Consider the following 23,567-nt stretch of genomic DNA (forward strand, 5'->3'; position numbering starts at 1 on the left):
TACCTTCCTTGAGATCAGTGGAGCCTGAGCTGTACGGAGAGGTGTCCTCATTTTGCATGGACGCACCATATCTCCACTCAAGTTCGTCCTAAATCTACTTAGCACTACTGCATGCTATGACCTTACATAAAACATTAGAATCCAAAGCATGCAGTAAGGTATTCATGGCATTAAAATTTATTTGTACTAAATTCCTATCATGATCATCCATTTCACACTCAGATTTAGGAACAATAGTACACCCAATAGATTTCGTAGGCACACAATCACCCTAATCAATGACTTTCCAAAATTTCCAATTCAAAGCTTTCACAAACACAGTCATTCTAAATTTCCATATAGCATAATCATTACCACAGAATACAGGTGGGTGTGTGACCAGTCTTCCCTCACACGAAGGGGATGCACTAACACAAGCCATCATGATCTTTTAACTTAATAACGTCAAAGTCCAAGTTACAAGGCCCTGATACCAATTGATAGAAACAATACAATCCCAAGAGAGGGGGTGAATTGTGTATTTAAAAATTGTAGCCTAGGTTGAACGAGATAAATGGTATTACTTAACCTAGGGTCTATCTATGCAAATGTAAACTCAATTATTCACAATATAACATACACGTGCAGTAATTAAATTACATAAATGTAAATGAACACGCACAATATGTTATCGAGGTTCGGCCAACAGTGCCTACGTCCTCGCCTTGGCCACACCAGCACAAGGATTACTACTATAACGCTCACTTGAACAGGTGGAGCAACACCTAATACAACCAGGTCAATTCAAGAGGCTGAACTCAACCGACACGCCTTGACAGAATGACGCACCTAGCTTTCCTAAACAGGTCTAATCCAATTCCGGGACTATTTCGTAAGGCTAGTCTCCCTCTTCAAGCCTGTGCTTGGAATACAACCAATGTGTATAAAATGTTTGTACATGGAAATGCGCTTATAGACAAGTAGATGTGTGCACCAATACAGCACAATCAATAATGCAAGCACAAATGATATGTAAATATGCTCAGTGCTCTAATGTGTGTTAAACACTCAGTCACATATAAATTTTCAGTTCTGATCCAGAGTGTATACCAAAGCAATATTTGAAACACACTATATGAATAATACAATATCATATCTGGGTTTCAAAATATGCTAAGCAAGTTCAAGAAAACAAGCTCAATACAATATTCCAATATTCAAAGCACACTAGAGTTGTTTGAAGGACTAGCATTTGAAAAAGATTTTTGCACACAAAATCTAGGTTTAGGTATCTTGCAACAACGATGCAAGAACCACAACCCTCAAAGTTTTTCCACGCAAAATTTATCAAATGAAATTGGTGAAATAACCTTAATGCCAAACTCTCAAAGAAAAATCAATCAAGCAAAAGTATAACTGAGAGTTTTTAGCCACAGAGATCTAGCACAATAGCCTTAGAAAAATACTCACAATGCTTGTAGAAATCAAGAATGAGGAGTATGTGAGTGTTTGGAAATATTATTTGGCTAATGAAGGATTTTGAATGTTGAGAGAATTTTTGTCTAATCAAGTTGGCTAATCTTCTCTAATTATGACAAATGAATGAGTATATATAGGCAAGGAGGAATTTTTTACCGTTGGGGACATAATGGGAATAATTAAAATTATTTAAAAGACCATTAAGAACATTAACCCTTTTTACCCCATTTAAAAATTCGGTAAAAATTATTTTAACCCGTGAGGTTCGGGTGCTCGGCCAAAGGTTCGGGTGCCGAATAGACACAGTCAAAATTTCAAGTTTTAGAGGTTCGGGTGCCAAAAGGATGAGTCAGTCAGCTGAAGCAAAGTTAGTAGCAAATGTTCCATAATTCGGGTGCCCGACTCACAGTTTGGTTAACTAAACTAGGCAGTTCGGTCACCCGAGCCTCCTTTTGAACGTAAACCTTTGGTCGCCCGAGTAGTTGAAAAGTGCCCTGTCAGGCTTTCGGGTGCCCGAGAAAGGTGTGTTCAAAATACGTTTGAGTGCCTGAAGACCAAGTCAACATGTTGACTAGTTCGGTAGCCCGAGTTGCTTTACATGGCAAAGGTTTGGTCGCCCGAACTCTCTTAACTTTTCTCATTAAGTGCATTTTAGCCTTATTTTGATTCCCCTAATTAAGATAAGTGAAGTAGGGGACTTTGTGTCCTAAGTGTAGGTACGTAAAGTCCAACTATGGCCATTTTGAGCATACCTACCTACCTTGCATGATGTAAATTATCACAAGCCATACACGCGCACAGTTCATAATAAATTACATCCCAGAATGAAGAAATAACAAATGAATACAAATTACAACACATAGATCTTCACTTTTTCGCATGAATACGGCACGCCATCATGATATGTCCTTTAGTCCTAAAGAGCACACAAGGTGAACCTGCATGCAATTCTCAATACAACCATTAGTACTAAGAGTATTTGTCATAATCAAAACTGGATGTAACCTAGAAGGTCAACACAATGTAACTATGCAATTATATTTTCATATTTTATTATATGTATTGTGTATGCAATGAATTGATAGAAGCTTTTTCCCCACTTAAAAACAAAGTTAGAATGGAAATAAACTACTTAGTAAACTTAGTTCATTTTAAGCACTCAGGTGTCCAAATTGGGCGTACAAGGTCCAAACCGAGCGTGGTCAGTCCCGACACGTTTGATGCATCAAACTGGATGTGCCTATATTGACAGTCCACAAAAAATCCTCCTCGAAGGCTTTTTCCTTAGTTAGAAGTAAAGTTAGAATATAAACAAACTACTTAGTAAACTTAGTTAGTTTTAAGTACTTTGGTGTTCAAATCAGGCATACGAGGTCCAAATCAAGTGTGGTAACTTTTGACACGTCCATCACATTGAACTGGAGGTATTGAATCTGATGATCCCCAAAAACTCCATGTCAATTGAAAATTATACGTTTTGAGGTGAACTTAGTGCACTTAGTTGAATTCAACAACTCATGTGTCCAACTCGAGCATTCAAGGTCCAAATTGGGTTCAATCTGTCCCAACATGTCCATCACATCGAAATGGACATACCAGATATGACGGTACCCATAAACTCTATTCCAATTTAAAATTATACACTTAGAGGCGAACTTAGTACACTTAGTTCATTTTTAAGCACTCAAGTGTCCAAATTGGGCATATGAGGTCCAAACCAAGAATGGTCAGTCCTAGCACATCCATCATATCGAACTGGACGTGCCTACATGGACGGTCTCCAAAAAATCCTCCTTGAAATCTTTTTCCCCACTTAGAAACAAAGTTGGAATAGAAACAAACTACTTAGTAAACTTAGTTCATTTTAAGCACTCAAGTGTCTAAATCGGGCATACGAGGTCCAAATCGAGCATGGTCAGTCCTGACACGTCTGTCACATTGAACTAGACATGCCTACAGACGGTCCCCAAAAACTCCTCCCCGAAAGCTTTTTTCCTACTTAGAAGTAAAGTTAGAATAGAAACAAACTACTTTGTAAACTTAGTTCATTAAGCACTCAGTTGTCCAAATCGGACATATGAGGACCAAACCAAGTGTGGTCAGTCCCAACATGTCCATCATAATGAACTAGATGTGCTAGATTTGACGGTCCCCAGAAACTCCATATCAATTGAAAATTATACGCTTAGAGGCAAACATAGTACACTTAGTTGAATTTAACCACCAATGTGTCCAATTCGGGCATTTGAGGTCCAAACTGAGTTTAGTCAATCCTGACACATCTATCACATCGAACTAGACATACCAGATCAGAAAATCCGCATAAAATCCATGCCAATTGAAAATTATACCCTTAAAGGTGAACTTAGTACACTTAATTCATTTTTAAGCACTCAGACGTCCAAATCGGGCATACGAGGCCAAAATCGAGCGTGGTCAGTCCCAACACGTCTGTCATATTGAATTGGATGTGCCTACATTGACAGTCCCCAAAAACTCCCCCTCGAAAGGTTCTTTCCTCCTTAGAAGCAAAGTTAGAATAGAAACAAACTACTTAGTAAACATAGTTCATTTTAAGCACTCAGGTGTCCAAATAGGGCATACGAGGTCCAAACCGAGCGTGGCCAGTCCCAACACATCCATCACATCAAACTAGATGTGTCGGATCTGGGGGTCCCAAAAAACTCCATGTTAATTGAAAATTATACACTTAGAGGTGAACTTAGTACACTTAATTGAATTTGACCACCCATGTGTCCAATTCAGGCATTCGAGGTCCAAACTGAGTTTGGTCAGTCCTGACACATCCATCACATCAAACTGGATGTGCCAGATCTGAAATTCCCCACAAACTCCTTGCCAATTGAAAAGTATACCCTTAGAGGCGAACTTAGTAGAGTTAGTTCATTTTTAAGCACTCAGGTGTCCAGATCGAGCATACAAGATTCAAACCGAGCATGGTCAGTCCCAACACATATGTCACATCGAACTGGACATTCCTACATTGATGGTCTCAAAAAACTCCTCCCTAAAAGCTTTTTTCCCACTTAGAAGCAAAGTTAGAATAGAAGAAAACTACCTAGTAAACTTAGTTCATTTTAAGCACTCAGTTGTTCAAATCAGGCATACGAGGTCCAAACCGAGCGTGGTAACTTTTGACACGTCCATCACATTGAACTGGAGGTGTCGAATCTGACGATCCCCAAAAACTCCATGTCAATTGAAAACTATATGCTTAGAGGCTAACTTAGTACACTTAGTTGAATTTAACCACCTACGTGTCCAATTTGGGCATTCGGGGTCCAAACTGAGTTCGATCAATCCTGACATGTTTGTCACATTGAACTTGACGTGCCAGATCTGACGATCCCCACAAACTACTCTCTGATAGATTTTTCCTCACTTGGAAGCAAAGTTAGAATAGAAACAAACTACTTATTAAACTTAGTTCATTTTTAAGCACTTAGGTGTCCAAATCAAGCGTACGAGGTCCAAACCGATCATGGTAAGTCCTAACATGTCCATCACATCGAACTAGACATGTCGGATCTGAGGGTCTCCAAAAACTCTATGCCGATTGAAAATTACACGCTTAGAGGCGAACTTAGTACACTTAATTGAATTTAACCACCCTTGTGTCCAATTCAAGCATTCGGGGTTCAAACGGAGTTCGGTTAATCCTGACACGTCCATCACATCAAATTGGATGTGCCTGATCTAACAGTCCCCAAAAACTCCTCCCTGAAAGCTTTTTCCCCACTTAAAAGTAAAGTTATAATACAAACAAACTACTTAGTACAATTAGGTTATACGAGGTCCGAATCGAGTGGGCTGACTTTCAACTAATCAAATTTAGTTACTTTACAATTGTATCATATTTTTCCACTATGTCTGATTGTCTGATCATTTTGCTATCAAATCATGTTTAATTATACTATATACATATATATTCAAATATTGTACACTAATTTCTTGTATAATTATGATTTTGTAGGGTTTGCGGCTATCAGACCACTACGATGATGACAAGCACTACAGTCGGGTCGATGCACTACAACTTTAATTTTGACTTTTCTTATATTCTGGACTTTCTGAACAGAATTATTTTTTATCTTTTAATTTTAATTTGTATTTGTATATATGTATTTGAATTTTGAATAATTTGTATTGAATTTTGAATAATTTATTAATTACAGGTTGTTTGTATTGTAAAATGTAATTACAGGTTTTTACAGGAATTTTCAAAAAAAAAAAATTGTTTCAAAGTATTAGTGATGGTTTACAAAACCGTTACTAATAATAGAAGGATGAACTTTTAGTGATGGTTTATTAATCGTCACCAAAAGTCTAAAATCGTCACCAAAGGCACAATACTAGTAACGGTTTTATAATTGTTACTAATAGTATATTATTAGTGACGGTTCTAGTAGCCGTCACTAAAAGCGTAACATTAGTGACGATTTAATGAGTGTCACTAATAGTCTCATATTAGTGACGGTTATTAAATTCATCACTAATACTTGTATTTTAGTGACGAATTTCATCCAACCATATGTATGATTTATAGTGACGGCCGTAGGCTATTAGTGACGGTTTTTTTCCATCACTAATACTCCACTATTAGTGACAGTTTGAATATTTCGTCACTAATAAGTATTAGTATCTGCAGATATGGTGACAAAGCTGGAACCATCATTAATACTAATAAAACCGTGTCTAATACTATTAGTGATGATTTTTTTATTATTAGTGACGATTTAAAACTGTCACTAATACCCTTTTTTCTTGTAGTGCAAGTATATACAGTCTGCACACTGGCCTGGCTCTAAGAAGTTCGGGTGACCAAACCTTAGGGTTCAGTAGACTGAATGGCTTGGTTCGGATGACCGAACGTTAGAGTTCAGTTGACCGAGTGGGTAATGCCACTTTGGAAATTCTTGATTTAATTGGTTTGGGTGACCAAACACAAATTTCAGTCGAGTGAAGAGTTTGCGATACTTATTGCAACAGTAGAAAATCTCTAAGATTCTCAAAGATTAAGTCATTAAAACACGCACAACAATTCAAACGTTGATATAAATAGCTAACCCTAAATGTGTTTTAAACACCGAATACAATGATTAAAGAGATTAATGCCACCATTGCTGAAAAAGTTTTCTGACTTCATTTTCAAGCTTACTGCTTTTCAAAAACCAAAAAACCCAAACTAACTCTCTGAGCTTCGTTTCAATCTTCTTCTAAGAGTGTATTAATAGAGCTTTAATTTGTGTATGTATCTACTCTATTATGAGAGTTATTCTTCTATAACTCTACGGTTATTATCTCCTTTTGCTTTGAAAAATTATGTTTCCCCCTTTGCTTCAGTTTTTGCATTTGTTTGATTCTTTTAGTTTTCTCATGCAATCTTCCATCGACATTTTCCAATCTTTAGTCTCTTTGCATCTTGCACGAATTGGTCATTGATTTCGCTTATGCCCTTCTTGAGTTTTGGGGAAGGCTAAGCTTCTTTATCTCAATAGCCTTCTCTTTCCACTGCAATTGTTGAGTTCGTAAACTTTTAGACACTTTTCTATTAATTTGAACTATTAAGTGCTAGCAATACTTCTACATTCTATGTGACCAATTTTTCCCCATCATACATATATGGTTTGAAATTGTTGTTGTATAAAGACATGTCCTAGAGTTATTTAAGACGTATGTTCGTTCTACTAGGAGGCCTCTCTAAGAATGCAAAGCACTAAGGCCTATTTTCGTCCACCCATTTCAACTACTTGCCATTAATCTATTGAGATCACAAACAGACAACATGAATAATTGGTTTGTGTGCCTGCAAACAACACTAAACTATTAAGGTGATTTTTGGGTGGATGCACCTCACAATCAAATTTAGAGATCCTTAAATACAAAAATTTCTTGCAAAGAAGAAAAATGGGGTGGCTAGAGTCAAACTCTAGGAAAATCTTTCAATGCATAAGTCAACGACGATAGTTACAAAAAGATTTTTTTTGAAGGGTTTAGTAAGGTTCACCCTAATTAAGTACCTTTCCTTTTCCTCCTTGCCCTTCTTATCCCTCCTCTCTTGGACTAACTTATTGTTTCTCAAAGGTCTTATTCGTATTTTAAGCACCCCTACATTTCCTGTAATGGAACGATTTGTTAACATAGGATTGTTGTTCAGTGATCACGTTAGTGGTTATCTTAATAGGTCCTCCAACCTTTCTAAAGGGTACACATGTATATACCCAGAAATATTGCCTAATACCTTTTCTTTTCTTTGCTCTCTCTCTCTCCCTCGCCACCCCCCCCCCCCCCCCCCCCCCCCCCCCCCCCCCCCCCCCCCCCAAGTAGTGAATTTATTTATTTATTTCAAAAATGATGCTCAAGAAAGCCGGCGGAAGCTGCCAGTATTATCGTTTGGGACCGCGCCAAGTATTTCTATTGATATACTAAACTGATCTCATGTGGGAGCGTTCTTTTCTTTCGTTGGGGTCAGAGCGATATCGGAAGCACGCAGTTTGTATCTGAGCAAAAGTAATTTAGAAATAGATTGAAGAGGCGACAACACGCAACCAGGAGCCGCAGCATTGCTCTCGCGCCATGCACGTGGGAACACCAGCACCCCCAACCCTATCTGTCTTCACACCGACTCTCTCGCGCCATGCATGGTGTTCCCAATGCACACAGGCACCCAGCTACGACTTGTTCCAGGCTTCAGAATGGATCCAGTGTCTTAATTTAGTAATTATTGTATTGAACGTAAGCGCAGGTTAAGTTGATTGATATATTATTATCGGTAAGTGCAATCAGGACCAGTCCCCCTTTCGAGCTCATGTTTTTGAAGTTCGTATCTTATTTTTGGTATGGTGAAGTCAACGGAATCTCATGCAATTGAACTGAGTGAGGCCGCCAATCCATTGTCGTTTTCTATCGAGGGGAGAGAGGGCAGAGGTGATTAATTTGCACCATTTCAATGTATATTAATTAGCTACAGTGACAACAATTTAGCCCGAATGGCATTGCTGAGAATCAGACTAAGTCTGTCGGCCAGTGAGTCGGCGCTAGCAAAGCATTAATTGGTGCATCACCTGTACACATTTTCAGGAAAAAGTCATCCCACTCACATGCCACACCATCAAACCACGAGTTTGTTGAAATATTGCTGCAAGTATCATGGGGTGGGAGAATATTATATGTTTAAATTTGAATTTCAAATGATATTATTTATTTTTTTGAAAAATAGAGTCACCATTTTCTTTTAATTTTAAAAAGTTAAAATAATAAAAATAAATAAATAAATAAAAAGAGATTGTATCCGGAATACCATTGTGAATAAGGGAAGTAGTCCTTTAAAAGACTAACACCCTATAACACCCAATCTAGGAATGATTATTATACTTATCTTATGTATGTATCTCCCATAATGAAAATCAATTTCCAAATAAATAAATAAAGCTATTTTAAAAATAAGGAAACAAATTGTAGCAATGGCAAGTCGACCGTGTGCAGAGACCAATCTACCGTCTAGTGCAACTCTTGCTCACTTTGTTTCATTTCGTAAATTTTTTAGACCTTAAATCTCTTTTAAAAAGACTTTTGTAGAGTTTATGTTGAAGACATAACCTCATGAAGACTTTACTACTTCATGCCTTTTCAAAACAAATACACACTCATTCATAAAAGAAACAAATGAAGGAGAGAAAAGAACATGCCTTACTTCAACAGTTTACAATATCTGACAATGCAAAAATAAGAAGTTTGAAGAAATAGACACTCCGATTGAAATTATTGTAAGACAGATTCAGATGCATGTTTACAGAACTATGTATAATGAGTTTCCATTCTCCCAACAGTTTGGGATTTGAATTAGAGAATGGCTAATACAGTGTTTGCTTTTATGTTATAGGCTTTGAGACCCCTGAGTATGCCCAAGTATGACTGTATTGGGCGATACTATGGGGAGGTAGTAATTGTAGGTAATCTTATTGATTCCTATGAAGTGCCTTGTTGGATATTCCTGGGTATGCCCATTATATTTTGTATATACATATTTTGATCAATACATTCACTTTTACAATCAAAAAATAAAAATAAAAGAAAGAAATGAATTGGAAAAATAAAGAAGGGAAAGGAAAAAAAAAAAGCTTAATGTTTTTAGTTGTTATGGCTGAGTTTAATTACCTACATATCCTAGAGTGGGAAACCAAGCCATATGTAGTTATTCAAAACATTTTCAAATGTGATTTAAAAAAATAAATAAAGAAAGAAAGAAAATTCATGATTTTTTTTTTTTAAATCTTGGAAATCATTTAAAAAACACTTGAAATTTTGATTGAAATATTTGTAAAAAATTCTATCTTTTTTTCTTACTTCATTATTCAGCCGTAGGTTCTTTTCATATACAAAAAAACTTAACTTTGCCACACAGTTTTTCATCAACTAAACTCAAGAAATATCCCTTATTTACGAGATGTTACAGTTTTCAAATGCCTCAAATCTCTCTTGGTTGTTTACAATGACAGCTCACGCCAACACTTCCCCTCAAGTTGATGCATAGAGGTCTCATATGCCCAACTTGTCAAGTAAGGTGTAGAAGTCCTTGCTAGATACAGCTTTTGTAAGGATGTCCGCTAATTGATCTTCGAATTTCACAAACGGAAACCTAATTATTTTTGCTTCAAGATTCTCTTTGATAAAGTGTCGATCTACCTCCACATGTTTAATACGATCATGTTGAATAGTGTTGACTTAACTAGACTTTTCAATCCTGTTTTGATGATAACAAAACGAAGAGCACTTTAACATATAATGTTAAGTGATGCGTTTTAGGTAAAAGAACTCTCAAGGTTGATAAGTTGAAGTTCAATGTTAATCTAGTGAAAGCGCCTCAGAATATTGAAGGCAATGAATAACAAATGAAGAAGCTTAAGGGCAAGCAAACCCAAAGTCAAAAGTGAACCTCAAAAGGCTGAAAGAGGTTGAAGGATTTAAGAAGACCATAATTAGAAGAACTGTTGTAAGTACTTCAAAACCAAATGTCATTTAGATATGTGAAGCTCTTATAAAAACAAAAGAAACTAAGAAACACTTTGTTTTAAAGAGATTAAAACATGTTTTTGAAATTAAAGTAACAAAGGTCTTAAAGGAAGGAAAGTGTTCAAAAAAAAAATTGAATTTCTGATAAGCAGTGCACCTGACAGATGACTGTCTTTCTATGGACAGACGACTGGCAAAGTTAAAGGGTTTAATAAAAGTATTCTGGGTTTAAATTTTAACTATGACAGATGACTGTCATGTCATGGCAGACGACTGCCACGTGGAGCAAATTTTAAATATCAAAGGGAAGCTTCTTTTAAAATTTTGAATTTTAAAATTTAATCAACAATTTAATGTTTCTTCAAAGTTTACCTAATTTGATATGGACAACATCTTTCAAAATTTTGAATTTCAAAATTTAATCAACAATTTAATGTTTTTTTCAAAGTTTACCTAATTTGATATGGACAACATCTTTCAAAATTTTGAATTTCAAAATTTAGTCAACAATTTTAATGTTTTTTCAAAGTTTACCTAATTTGATGTGAATGTTGATCTTTCAAAATTTTGAAATTCAATATTTAATGTTTTTTCAAAGTTTACCTAATTTGATGTGGAAGTTGATTTTTTAAATTGCCTATAAATACCTCTTTGGGTAATGAAAAAACACAATACTAGAAAACACAAGAAAAGAGAGAAATCATACAAAATTTGAAATTCATCTTGTCCTAAAATTCTTCTGAAGTTCTTTTTTGCTCACATCTTTTGCTGGAGAGGAATTCTACAATTCTGATAGATTGAAAATATCAAAGTTCAGTTCCGGGTTGCAATTCCATTTCTCTTTTAAACGAACCATTGGTGACTTCTAAAAACTTTAGAGCTTCATATATTCTATTTTGCTTTGGTTTTTTGAAGTACAATTTACATTTCAATTTGTACAACCTGCTCTAAATTTTGGGAGTATTTTTTGTACGCAGAATTTATATTATATTCTTGTAGATTGTGACGATTCCAGGTTTGCTGGATCGTTGGCTAGGCGAGGGATTATCGCTTAGAGAGGTGCTGCTCTAGCCTTCTGAAGGAGTGTATAAAGGTATTGTTCCACCCGGTAAAGGAACAGGTTTAGTGAATCCTTTGGTGGTTTTGCCAAAGGCGAGGACGTAGGCTGTGTTGAAGCCGAACCTCGTAAAATCTTGTGTCTCACTCTCTCTTTCCCTTACTCTTTATTTTCAGCATATTTATATTGCGTGGATGGTTTAAATTTGAAATCATATACACTACGTTTATTTGGAAATCAAATAAACTTAAAGTTTAATTTTGATTTGGGTTGCGGAAACTGAAAGGGAGTACGTTGGTTAAACCATACTTTGCGGAAACCATACGGGAGTACGTTACTTGGTTAAAACACCTAAAGAAAATTAACTAAGAGTTTATTTGAATTATGAATTTTGGGAAGAGTGTGGATGTGTGGTTGTAAATCATATAAAAGAAGCAAATTTATTTTAACAAGCATATCATTCAACTACAAGGCTTGATTCATATTTATAAGGCATACATAAACAAACAACCATCCTAATTTCTTACTACTATATATCTTAATTTTGGTTTGGTTGTTTGCCTTCAAATTGTGTTTGGTTAGTTTGGATAGTGTGGTTAATTGAAAGGTTGATTGGTGATTTAGTTGTTTAAGTGCTTGTGTTGCTGATTCTATAAAAGAAACCAAGTTATTGTTTGACAAATTAAACAAACAAGTAAAAGAATTAGATAAACAATAAAAGAAGTTAAGTATTCTTAAAAGGAATTAAAAAGAAAGTTTTTGAATTCCCAATTCACCCCCCTCTTGGGAAGCTATCCTAATTTCAAATAGGATTGTGAGAAATGGCAATTGCAGCTTTATTGTCACACAAGAGATCCATCTCGGAAGTGGGGGCAAACCCGATTTCGGTGAGTAGCTTTCTTAGCCAAAGGAGTTCACAGAGACCCTTCGCCATTCCCCTAAACTCAGCTTTAGAACTTGACAAGGCTACCACTTTTTGTTTCTTGCTTCTCCAAGTTACAAGATGTCCTCCAACAAATATAAAATATCCTAAGGTGGATTTTCTATCAGTGATATTACCTGCCCAATCCGCATCCGTATACCCATAAACCATTGGTTGACTATTATGTTTTGAGAACATAAGCCCCTTGCCCGGGAATGAGTTCAAGTATCGAAGTATTCGAATCACTGCTTCCATATGACTCTTACTTGGATTATGCATAAATTGATTTACTACACTTACAGTCTTGGCAATATCTGGGCAAGTATGGGAGAGATAAATGAGTTTACCAACAAACCTTTGGTATCTTCCCTTATCTGTTGGTACTTGGTCTGGGTATTCTCCAAGCTTGTGATTCTGAACCATGGGGGTGTCTGCAGGCCTACACTCCAATATCCCTACTTCGGTTAGAAAATCTAATACATATTTCCGTTGGGAGAGAAATATGCCTTGCTTAGACCTGGAAACTTTAATTCCCAAGAAATACTTGAGTCCTCCCAGATTTTTCATCTCAAATTCAATTGCAAATTGCTTTTGAAGCAGAGAAATTTTGTCTTCATCATCTCCTGTAATAATAATGTCATCTACATAGACTATCAAAGTTGTCACCTTGCCCAATTGATGCTTTAAGAACAAGGTATGGTTAGAGTTACTTTGTTGGAAGCCATATTTCTTCATTGCCAAGCTAAACCTTCCAATCCATGCTCGTGGCGATTTCTTCAGTCCGTACAACGCTCGCTGCAATTTGCACACCACTCCATTCTTTGAAGATGTTGTATAACTAGGAGGAACATCCATATAAACCTCTTCTTGGAGATCATCATTGAGAAAAGCATTCTTTACATCAAATTGATGCAAAGGCCAATCAAGATTTGTAGCAAGAGACAATAATACCCTAACTATATTTAGCTTGGCTACATGTGAGGAAGTCTCCTAATAATCGACACCATAAGTCTGCGTATATCCCTTCGCTACCAGTCGTGCTTTGTACCATTCAATAGATCCATCTGCTTTGTGTTTAAGGGAGAACACCCATTTGGACCCCCACAGTTTGTTTTCCTTCAAATAATGGAACAAAAGTCCATGTATCATTTTTTAGTAGTGCCTCTATTTTTTCCTCAATAGCTCGGGTCCATCTTGGATTCACCAATGCCTCATTAACATTGGTACAAATATGACATATGGAGAGTTCTTGTGCAAATTTCTTAAGAGGTTCAGAAAGTTCCTTGGTGGATACATAGTTAGCAATTGGATACCTTGACCTTCGTTCTTCAATATTTGGAGAGTATCTATTAGGTGGCTTGCCACGATTGTGCCTATGAGGTAAGACATAACCCACAGAAGCATTTATATCATCGGTTTGTAAGAGTGTAATAACATTATGTACCTCAGGAGTATTCTTAGGAGATGATTCGACTGGCACTTCAGAGGGAGGGGATATAGGTTCAGTCTCAGATGTTGCATGTGTTGGCTTTACATGGCTTAAAATCCCTTAATATCATGTTTTGATACTAACAAACAAGTAGAACTAAACATGTTTTGTTTAAGTGATGTATTTTCAGGACTCAATGATGAATGCAAGGTTAAAGAATTCAAGAAAGCTTGTACTTCAAATAAGGATGATTATATCAAGCTTGAGGCATAGATTAGAACTTGAAGATCATGAGAGTATTGATACTAAAGAAAAAGCTTCAAGAATAAAAGCTCAAGTGAGCAACATGGAAAGCTCAAAGATCAATGAAGCTCAAAGTTTGATTTAGTGATAAAAGATCAAGAGGGATAAAGAATTGAGAGCTCACATCAAATTCAGGATCATTGAAACTCAACAATAAAAAGAACTCAAAGTAAAGAAGAATCAAATGAGTCTTTAGGAAAAAACTTTGTAAGTACTTCAAGAATGATTCAAATATGATTTTTCATTTTGAAGCTCATTAGGCAAAGAGACTTAGAGACCTTAGTTTAAGTCTTGGAACATATTTTTCAAAGTTCATCAAGTTAATATTCTAAGATAAATTAAGAAATGAAGAGAGAGATAAAAAATGTTTTAAACGAAGAAAAACTAGTTGACAGACGACTGACTGCCATTGGACAGTCATCTGGCATATTAAAGGACTTAAATTAAGTAGACAAAAACTTGACAGATGACTGTCAAGTACTTGATATACGACTGTCAGTGACAACTGAGACGACTGGGTGTGTTTTGCCAGTCGCCTGCTACCCTTCTGTATGTTTTTAAAAAATCAATCAGTGACAGGCGCCTGACTGGCTAGTGACAGATGACTGCCACCTTACTGTTTGTGAAATTTGTACTTGAAATGCATGGATAGCTGACTGCCAGAGACCACACAGCCATTTGGCTTGCGGTAAATTTGAAAAACTGACAGTTATATTTTGAAATTTTAAAATTGCTTGGGGCTCAAATTTATTTAAAACTTGGACCATACTCCAAGTAAACTTGGGGAACAAGTTAGAAACCTTTCTACATCTATAAATACCCTCAAGTTACGTTGATTTGATAACTAAGAACACCAAGAAATCTATTCAGCAATCAAACTCTCTCAAGCATTTTGAATTTCTGAAAGCTCTTAGTTGCTCACAACTTCCACGAAGTTATTGAAATCTTGTTGATTTTCTTACTAAGATTGTGCTTCAAATACTAAAATCTTTCATTTATTGAAAGAATCCTACGGTGAAAAATTTCTAGAGCTTCAATCTAAATTTCATATTGTGATTTTTATTGAAGTATATAGTTTTGAATTGTACTAATCAACTCTTTAAGGAGCAAATTCTTTGTACATCTATTTGAATTGTATTTTGTAGATTGAAGATTCCAATGATTGTTTGGATCGTTGGCTAAGCAAGGGGATATTTCTTAGAGAGGCGAGCTCTAACCTAATTAAGTAGTGACCGAACGAGGGTACATCATTTGGAGAGGCGGGTTCTAGCGTATTGAAGGAGTGTGTAAAGGTTTGTTCCGCCCGGTAAAGGAACGGGTTTAGTGAATCCTTTGGTGATTTTCCAAAGGCGAGGATGTAGGCTGGGTATAAGCCAAACCTCATAAAAATCCCGGTCTCACTATTTCTTCCCTACTCTTTACTTTTCAGCAAAGTTTACAAATTGCGTGGATGCTTTATAAATCTCTGAATTCTGAGTGTTTGGTTGTTAAATAGACCGAAAGATAATTTTTTTTGGTTTGATCAACATTGATTGCAAAAGGGACTACGTTAGTTGATTATCCTTAACTTATTAAACTGAAAGTTTATTTAAAAGCTGAACATTAGGAAGAAGTGTGTTTGTGAATGTTTTGTTGAAAATCATATTGAAGAAGCAAATCCATTATACAGGGCTTTATATCAGCAAACATAAATTATCATTCACTATAGGGATTGGTTCAAATTCATATCTACAAGGCTTATATAAATAAACAACCATATTAAGTTCTTACATTACCTAGGTGCTGTGTATTTTAATTTTGGTTTGGTTGTTTGCTTTCAAATTGTGGATGATTGGTTTGGTTACTTGGGTGTTTACATAGATATGTTGTTGATTGTATAAAAGAAACTAAGTTCTTGTGTGATTGACAAATTAAACAAACAAGTCAAGAATTGGTTAAAAGAAATAAAAGAAGTTTAAGGATTCTGAAAAGGAATTAAAAGAAATTTTTAAAATCCAATTCACACCCCCCCCCCTCTTGGGACTATACCTTGCTTTTCAGCATGCTCTGCATTAGGATATATCTCATCTTCACAATTCACAATGCATGAGTTATCGTTCGGCCTATCCTGCCCCTCATGCTCACGTGGTCACTCATTTGACGCCAACCAATCAAACTCATTTGGCGCCTCATATTGGAACCAATTCAACTCTTCATTATGTATCTCCCCCTAAAGAGGAGAAGTAGGTGCCGAAGAGGAAAAAAACATATCAGTCTCCAAAAATTGGACATCCATAGTCACATAGAGTCTATGAGTGGTAGGATCATAGCACTAGTACCCTTTTTGATGGACACCATAGCCCAAAAACAAACACCAACATGCACACGGATCAAGTTTAGTGTGTTGGCTCTTGTGGAGATACACATAGACAACACACCCAAAGACGCGAAGAGGAAGCATCAGTGCGGCAGGTAGTGACACATAAGTAGAAAGACATTGGAGTGGTGTCTTAAAGGATAAAACCTTGGAAGGCATTCGGTTGAGAAGATGGACAGCAGTTCAGACGGCATCAGTCCAAAAACGTTTGGGCATATGAGCACTGAGAAGCAAAGCACGGGCAGTCTCAAGAACATGTCTATTCTACCTCTCGGCAACACCGTTCTGTTGAGGTGTTTATGAGCATAAAGTTTCATGAATTAAACCATGTTGAGTAAAGTACATTTTAAGGTGCTTATTGACATATTCACCACCATTATCAGAGCATAGAACTTTCATGGCGGCGCCATACTGAGTACCAACCATAGCATGGAACGTTAGAAAAACACTGAGAACCTCATCTTTGTGTTTCATCAGGTAGAGCAATGTCATACAAGTACAATCATCCATAAAAATAACAAACCAACGAAAGCCAGACATATTAGTAACAAGTGAGGGCCCTCACACATCAGAGTGAATTAACGCAAATGGAGTGTCACTTTTATTCATGCTTAATGGATACAAGTGTCACATTTCAAATCAGAAGTTTATAAATGCTTAAACAAATCAGGAAAAACATGCTTCAAATAAGGAAAAGATGGGTGTCCCAAGCATCAATGCCATAACCAAAGTAGTGTCTTTTTATCGGCATACGGATGGTTCATGTGATTGGCTTGGCCGATACTAATGTCTTCCACATAATATAATCCCCCCCTCTTAGTACCATGTCCAATTATCTCCTTGGTGAGAATATCCTGAATAAGACAGAAATTGGGATAAATAAGTACAACACACCCAAGGTCTGCAGTAAGATGACTTACAGACAACAATTTATGGGATAAAGACAAAACTAGTAAAGTATTAGATAAATGCAGGGATGGAGATAAATTCACAAAGCCAGTGCCAGTGACGGGTGAGAGAACACCATTTGCATTGGGTAAGCTAGTGCGTCATGGAAGAGAGGTATAAGAGAAATCCAATGCAACAAAAGTCATATAGTCAGTGGTCCCCGAGTCAAGAATCCATGCACTACAGTCCGCATCTGGGTGGGAGGTAAGAATAGCAAGACAAAGGATACCTGAGTTCAGATTAGGAGGAGCATTCGTGGACGTTGCAGCTAGTTGTATAAGCGAGAGATGAGGCGCTACAGTAGCAACAGAAGTTGTGCCTGAACTTCTACTGGTTTTGGTTCCAGTAGGACGTTTACGGGCTTGAAAGTCATGCCACCAATCAAGGTACCCATGCAATTTAAAACAGGTTTCATATGTGTGCTTTTGGTCTCCCCAATGAGAGCATTTTTTTGCATCAGTGGAACTTTAAGTCTTAGAAGATTTACTAGAGGCAGAGGTGCTTAACGTAAGTGCTTTTGAGGCCAAGACAGCCCCCTGAAGCCCATCGGTGTCATGGGTAGTCATAACCTGCTGTCAAGTAGCCTCCCGTCTAACATGCACTTATGCTTGTTCAACAATAGGAAATGGTTTCATCTACAAAACATCAGCCCGTATTTTGTCTAGTCGATCATCAAAACCATCCAGAAACACATAAACACTGTCTTCCTAGATTATCCGATTATAGTGTTGAATATCAACAGAGCATTCCATAGGATTTGGCCGGTAGAAATCAATTTCACGCCATAAACCCTGCAACTCAGTATAATATTTTTCTAGCAAGCCAGCGGCTTGCTTCAACCGTGTCACATGGCGTCAAAGATCATACACTTGTGATGTATCACTACCATCAGAGAAGGTAGTGACAATGGAATCCCAAACAACGTTTGCCGTAGGAAACTGAATAAAATTGCTAATTAAGGACGAATCCATGGAAGAAATTAACCAACCTTTAACAATGGCGTTATTGGTGCGCCACTTGCGAAAGGAGGGATCAGTTGATAGCGGCTAGGGAAGGTCGCCATTAATGTACCCTAGTTTGTCCTTGCTTGAGATATACATCTCAACAACCTGGGACCACAGTGCATAGTTAGAACCATCCAACTTAATGCCGATCGGAGCAGCGGATGTTTCAGTGGTGATGGTCAGGGTTTGAGTGCTGTTCAAAACCTCGGTCATCCTTATAGTCAATTCAAAGATAGAATCAGAGAGATTGGATGTGTCGCTAGACGAGTTCGGATCATCAGAGTGCGCCATGAACAGAGGTATGGTTAGGGTGCAATACAGGAAGCTAGAACTCGTTTGGCTCTGATACCATGTAAAAAATTCTATCTTTTTTTCTTACTTCATTATTCAGCCGTAGGTTCTTTTCATATACAAAAAAACTTAACTTTGCTATACAGTTTTTCATCTCCTGGACTCAAGCAAAATTCCTTATTTACGTGATGTTCCAATTTTCATTTGCCTCAAATCTCTCTTGGTTGTTTACAATGATAGCTCACGCCAACAATATTTCATTTAAAAAAAAAAACTCTAATTCCTAATAAATATTTTGCAAACAGAGAATTCAAACCAAGTTTAAGTTAAAAAATGCAACATTCTTCTACTCTTAAGCCACTTCATAGGTGGTTACTTTGAAAAATGTCATTTGCTTTCTTAAACTTGAAAATGCATGCATTTTTTTGGTGTGACATTCAAAAACTTGCATTAAATTAAGACTTGTTTTATAAAATTTGAAAACTCTAGAGAATGCCCAAAAGCCACATCATGTACATTGATTCCAAGATTTTGATTTGAAAACTCGAAGACATTTGAAATCCTTTTAAATCACTTTAGAAAATTGTCTTTTATTTTTTTAGTTTTGGAAAAACCATGAAACCATATCATGATATCAACATTCATACTCAGTCATACACTCAAAATAGTGTTTAAACCCATAAACATTACCCCCAAAAAAAAAAAAATCCAAGAATGTCTAGAGGAAATGGCTAAATAATTAATCTTTGGATAGGCCATTCAACCTCCTACAAAGGCTAGTAGCTAGACCATCGACTTGTAGCCATCGACTACTTTTTAAATGCCCAGGGAGCTAGCTGACCATGCATGTGCATAGATTGGTTGTTTGTATGTTCTTTAAAAAAAAAATAGGTAATTTTTTTTATGTGAAGTTGAATAACTCTTTTATGAATTTGAATCATGGCTTCATTCTAACATTCCTATAAGACATTATTCATTCATGGAAATGCAAAATTCCTAAAAAAAAAAAAAAACAACAGCAACTTATACAAACATATACATGATTCCTATGCAAAAACTATTGGCCTAACAAAACTTAATTTACATTTTGATAATGACAAACAAAGGAATCTAATTGTGCTTTCAAATGAAGTTTCAGGCATTACATTTTTACAAGGGGAATGGTTAAATTCAATGAAGATAGGCCGAAGCTCATTTAAATTCAAAACCCATGAAGAAAACAAGCTCAATGAAGATTGACAAAGCTTGGATGAAGTTAAAGCTTCATTAAATGAAGACTTAGGATTTATTTCTATTTAAATGAATTAAGAGTCTCATGTAAGTGCTTTTCAACTTTAAATTTGTCTATGAAGCTCTTAGGATTAAGTATTGGACTTAGAGACCTGTTTAACTGCTTGGAAAATATTTTTACAAAGTCCAAATAGCTTGCATATACTTTGATTTATTCTTGAAAAGGCTGTTGTGTGCATCTCATCTTCTCTAAATTGATATCTAATTTTTACTCCTGATTTTCACATCCTTCAAATCAGAAAACCCTAGATTATTTGCTAAGCTTCGTAGCAAATTTATTGTTGAGAGTTCATAGTGATTTTATATTGTACAAATTCGCTATATTCAAAGAGTACTTTGTTCGTACACAAAATTTGCTATTGCTGATTGTAAATTGACGATTCTGAGATAAAATTGTTGCCTAGCAAGAGGGGTGTTCTTGCTTGAGAGGGATCTCCACCTATTGGATGGGGAGAGTAAGTAAAATCCTCACAGCAAGTTGCTTGTGGTAAGGACGTAGGCAGGCAGGCTGTCGAACCTTGTAAAAAATCTGCGTGTTTTTCTTCTTTCCCTATCTCTTTAATTTTTTGCAATTTTAAATTGATTATTTACTGTTGTATATGAATTAAAATTGATTAATAAATTGTTCAATGCTGAGATTGACTTGAGGATCTTATGAATGCTTATATAAATTTTTGGATGCTTTGAATGATTTAAATTATTTTTGAAAATCAACTACTATTGAAATTGTTAATTTTAAATTGTTTTAATCGGATGAGTTAATTTTATTTTAGTTGATTAATTGTTAAAATACAAGAAGGATATATACTTGGTTAAAATTGTTGAAGATTGTTTGATCTTGATATATTCATTGGTTAAACTCAAGGTTGATATTCATCTGCTTGAAATAAAATAGGACTTGTGTTTTTTATTTTATATACTTTGGATTGTTCATTGATATAGCCGTTTGTTGATTAGATTTGTGCTGATTGAGATTATTTAAAGGGGATGTGATAAATAAGTATTAAAATAAATCAAGCTTCCGTGCATTAAAATTTAAAATACCCAATTCACCCCCCACCCCCCCACCCCCCCACTCTGGGGACTACACCGTCACTTTCAATTGGTATCAGAGCTTAAGTTGTAGCAAATCCTAATAGGTAGTTACATAAAGATTGAAATGGCAAACCTAGGCATATCCCCATTTAGTGAAGGACAATCATCCACTAGACCCCAATTTTTTTCTGGTGTAAATTACACCCTTTGAAAAAACAAAAGACTAAGGATATTCTTACCAACCATGGATTAGAGAGTCTGGAGAGTCATAATCCAAGGGAACTATGTTCCTTCTATGACGGTTAAGATCAAGTAAATTCCTAAGGAAGAAAATTACATAAATGAGGCTGACATGAAGCAATTACAGATCAACTCTAGTGCAATAAATGCCCTATATTGTGCGTTAGACACAAATGAGTTTAATAGGATAATGGGTTGTAAGACTGCAAAAGAAATTTGGGACAAACTAGAGGTAACCTATAAAGGAACCATAGATGTTAGGGATAGTAGAATAGACATGCTTACCGGTGAGTATGAGGCCTTCAAGATGAATCCCGAAGAATCTATATCAAGTATGTATACTAGGTTAACCCACATTACAAACTCTCTAAATGCACTTGGGAAGAACTACTCAACTTACGAAATGATTAGGAAAATCCTTAGAGGACTTCCATATGTTTGGCAACCCAAGGCCACTGCTATAACTGAAGGCAGGAACTTAAAGACCACGACCTTAGATGAACTCATTAGGACACTTCTCACATATGAGATGACCATTAATGAAAGACTAACTGAAGTTGGTAGAAATAAGAAATCCATGGCACTCAAAGCTTCCAAAGAAAGCTCGAGTGGCGAAGAAGATGAAGAGATGGATGATGATGACCTAGCCTTATTCACTAGACAACTAGGCAGATTCTTTAAAAAATAAATAAATAAGAGATTTTCTAGAAAACTTAGAGGATCAAAAAAGGACAGAGGTGAAACTAGCAAGAAAGAAACAAAAGATGAACCTCCAACATGTTATAATTGCAAAAAAGTAGGCCACATAAATCCTAACTGTCCACAACTCAAGAAAGAATCTATGAAAAAAAAAAAAAAACAGAAATCAATGAAAGCTACAACTTAGGACGACTCCATCTCAAGTAGCTTGGAAAGCAACTCGAGTGATCAAGAAGTGGAAAACCTTTGCTATTAACTTTTTTAATCCTATCTCATTTTGATAATGACAAATCACAGCATATCATTTGTGCATTAAGTATATGAACAAGATTAAGTTATAGAAAGCACAAATGGCCGATGCAAAATGGAAGCCATGAAGCACTCAAATTAAGATATCTCTTGACACATTCCATGGCAAATTGAAGAGCAAAGCTTGAAGACAAGTATTTTGCTTTTAAGTTTCGATTGTACATGCATATCTTGTTTGATTTGATATAAGGCTCACTCATGACCTTAGATCGACCTTAGGAACTCAAGTTTTCAAAGAAAACCTTTTTACTAAAAGTGATAAACTAATTCAAAAGGTTTGAAATAAGGTTGAACTTCAAAAAGTTGAAAATCTCAATTTTATAAGGGGTTCAGTCGATCAGATATAAAGATTGGTCAAGTGAAGTTCATCTTTGTATGATCCGGTTGATTGGATCATTGGTCAGTTGATCGAACTTGCAAAAGTGGAAAATTTCCTTTGGTTCAGTCGAACAAACCTCCATTCGATCGACCAGAATACTCGGGTAAGGCCAATAAATGCTAGAAAAATGGTTATATTTTTAAAATATAATATTATTTTAAAGGCCAAATGGTCACATAACGGCTATATCTTGCTTTAGCCGATAAATACCAAGCTAAAACACTTGGAGACCACTTTTGATGAATCATTAAATACTCTTGCATTATTGAACATCTTTTTTACTCATTTCACAAAATCGAAAGTTCTCGTACTCTCTTTATTTGTGAAAATACTTTTGTGAGAAAATCAATTGCAACTCACTTGAGCTTTTTTCTTATCATTTGAGAGTGCATTAGAAAGTTTATTCATTGTTCGTATCAACTCTTGAAGGAGCATTTTTTGTACACAGACCTTTATTTCCATTCCTATTTTGCGGTTCGGGTTTGAACTGTGCCAAGCGAGGGTATATCGCTTGGAAAGGTATCTCCACCTACAAGGAGGGTTGTAATGGGTATCTCCACCCAAGTGAAGGAGGGTTGTAAGAGGTAGCTCCGCCTTGGTCGAAGGAGTCGATAGTGGAAACCCTCAAGCGGTTGTCTTAAGGCAAGGACATAGGAGGGAATAGCCAAACCTTGTAAAATCGTTGTGTTTGTTTTCTCTATCCCTGCACTCCTTTAATTTTTGCACTTGTATGTTTATTTATTTGTAGTATTTGAGATTGATTGACAAACTTTACACTTGAGATTGGTTTTGTTTGATAAATAGGTAAAATAGT

This window comes from Malania oleifera, chromosome 10, assembly GCF_029873635.1.
Source record: "Malania oleifera isolate guangnan ecotype guangnan chromosome 10, ASM2987363v1, whole genome shotgun sequence".
Lineage (NCBI taxonomy): Eukaryota > Viridiplantae > Streptophyta > Magnoliopsida > Santalales > Ximeniaceae > Malania > Malania oleifera.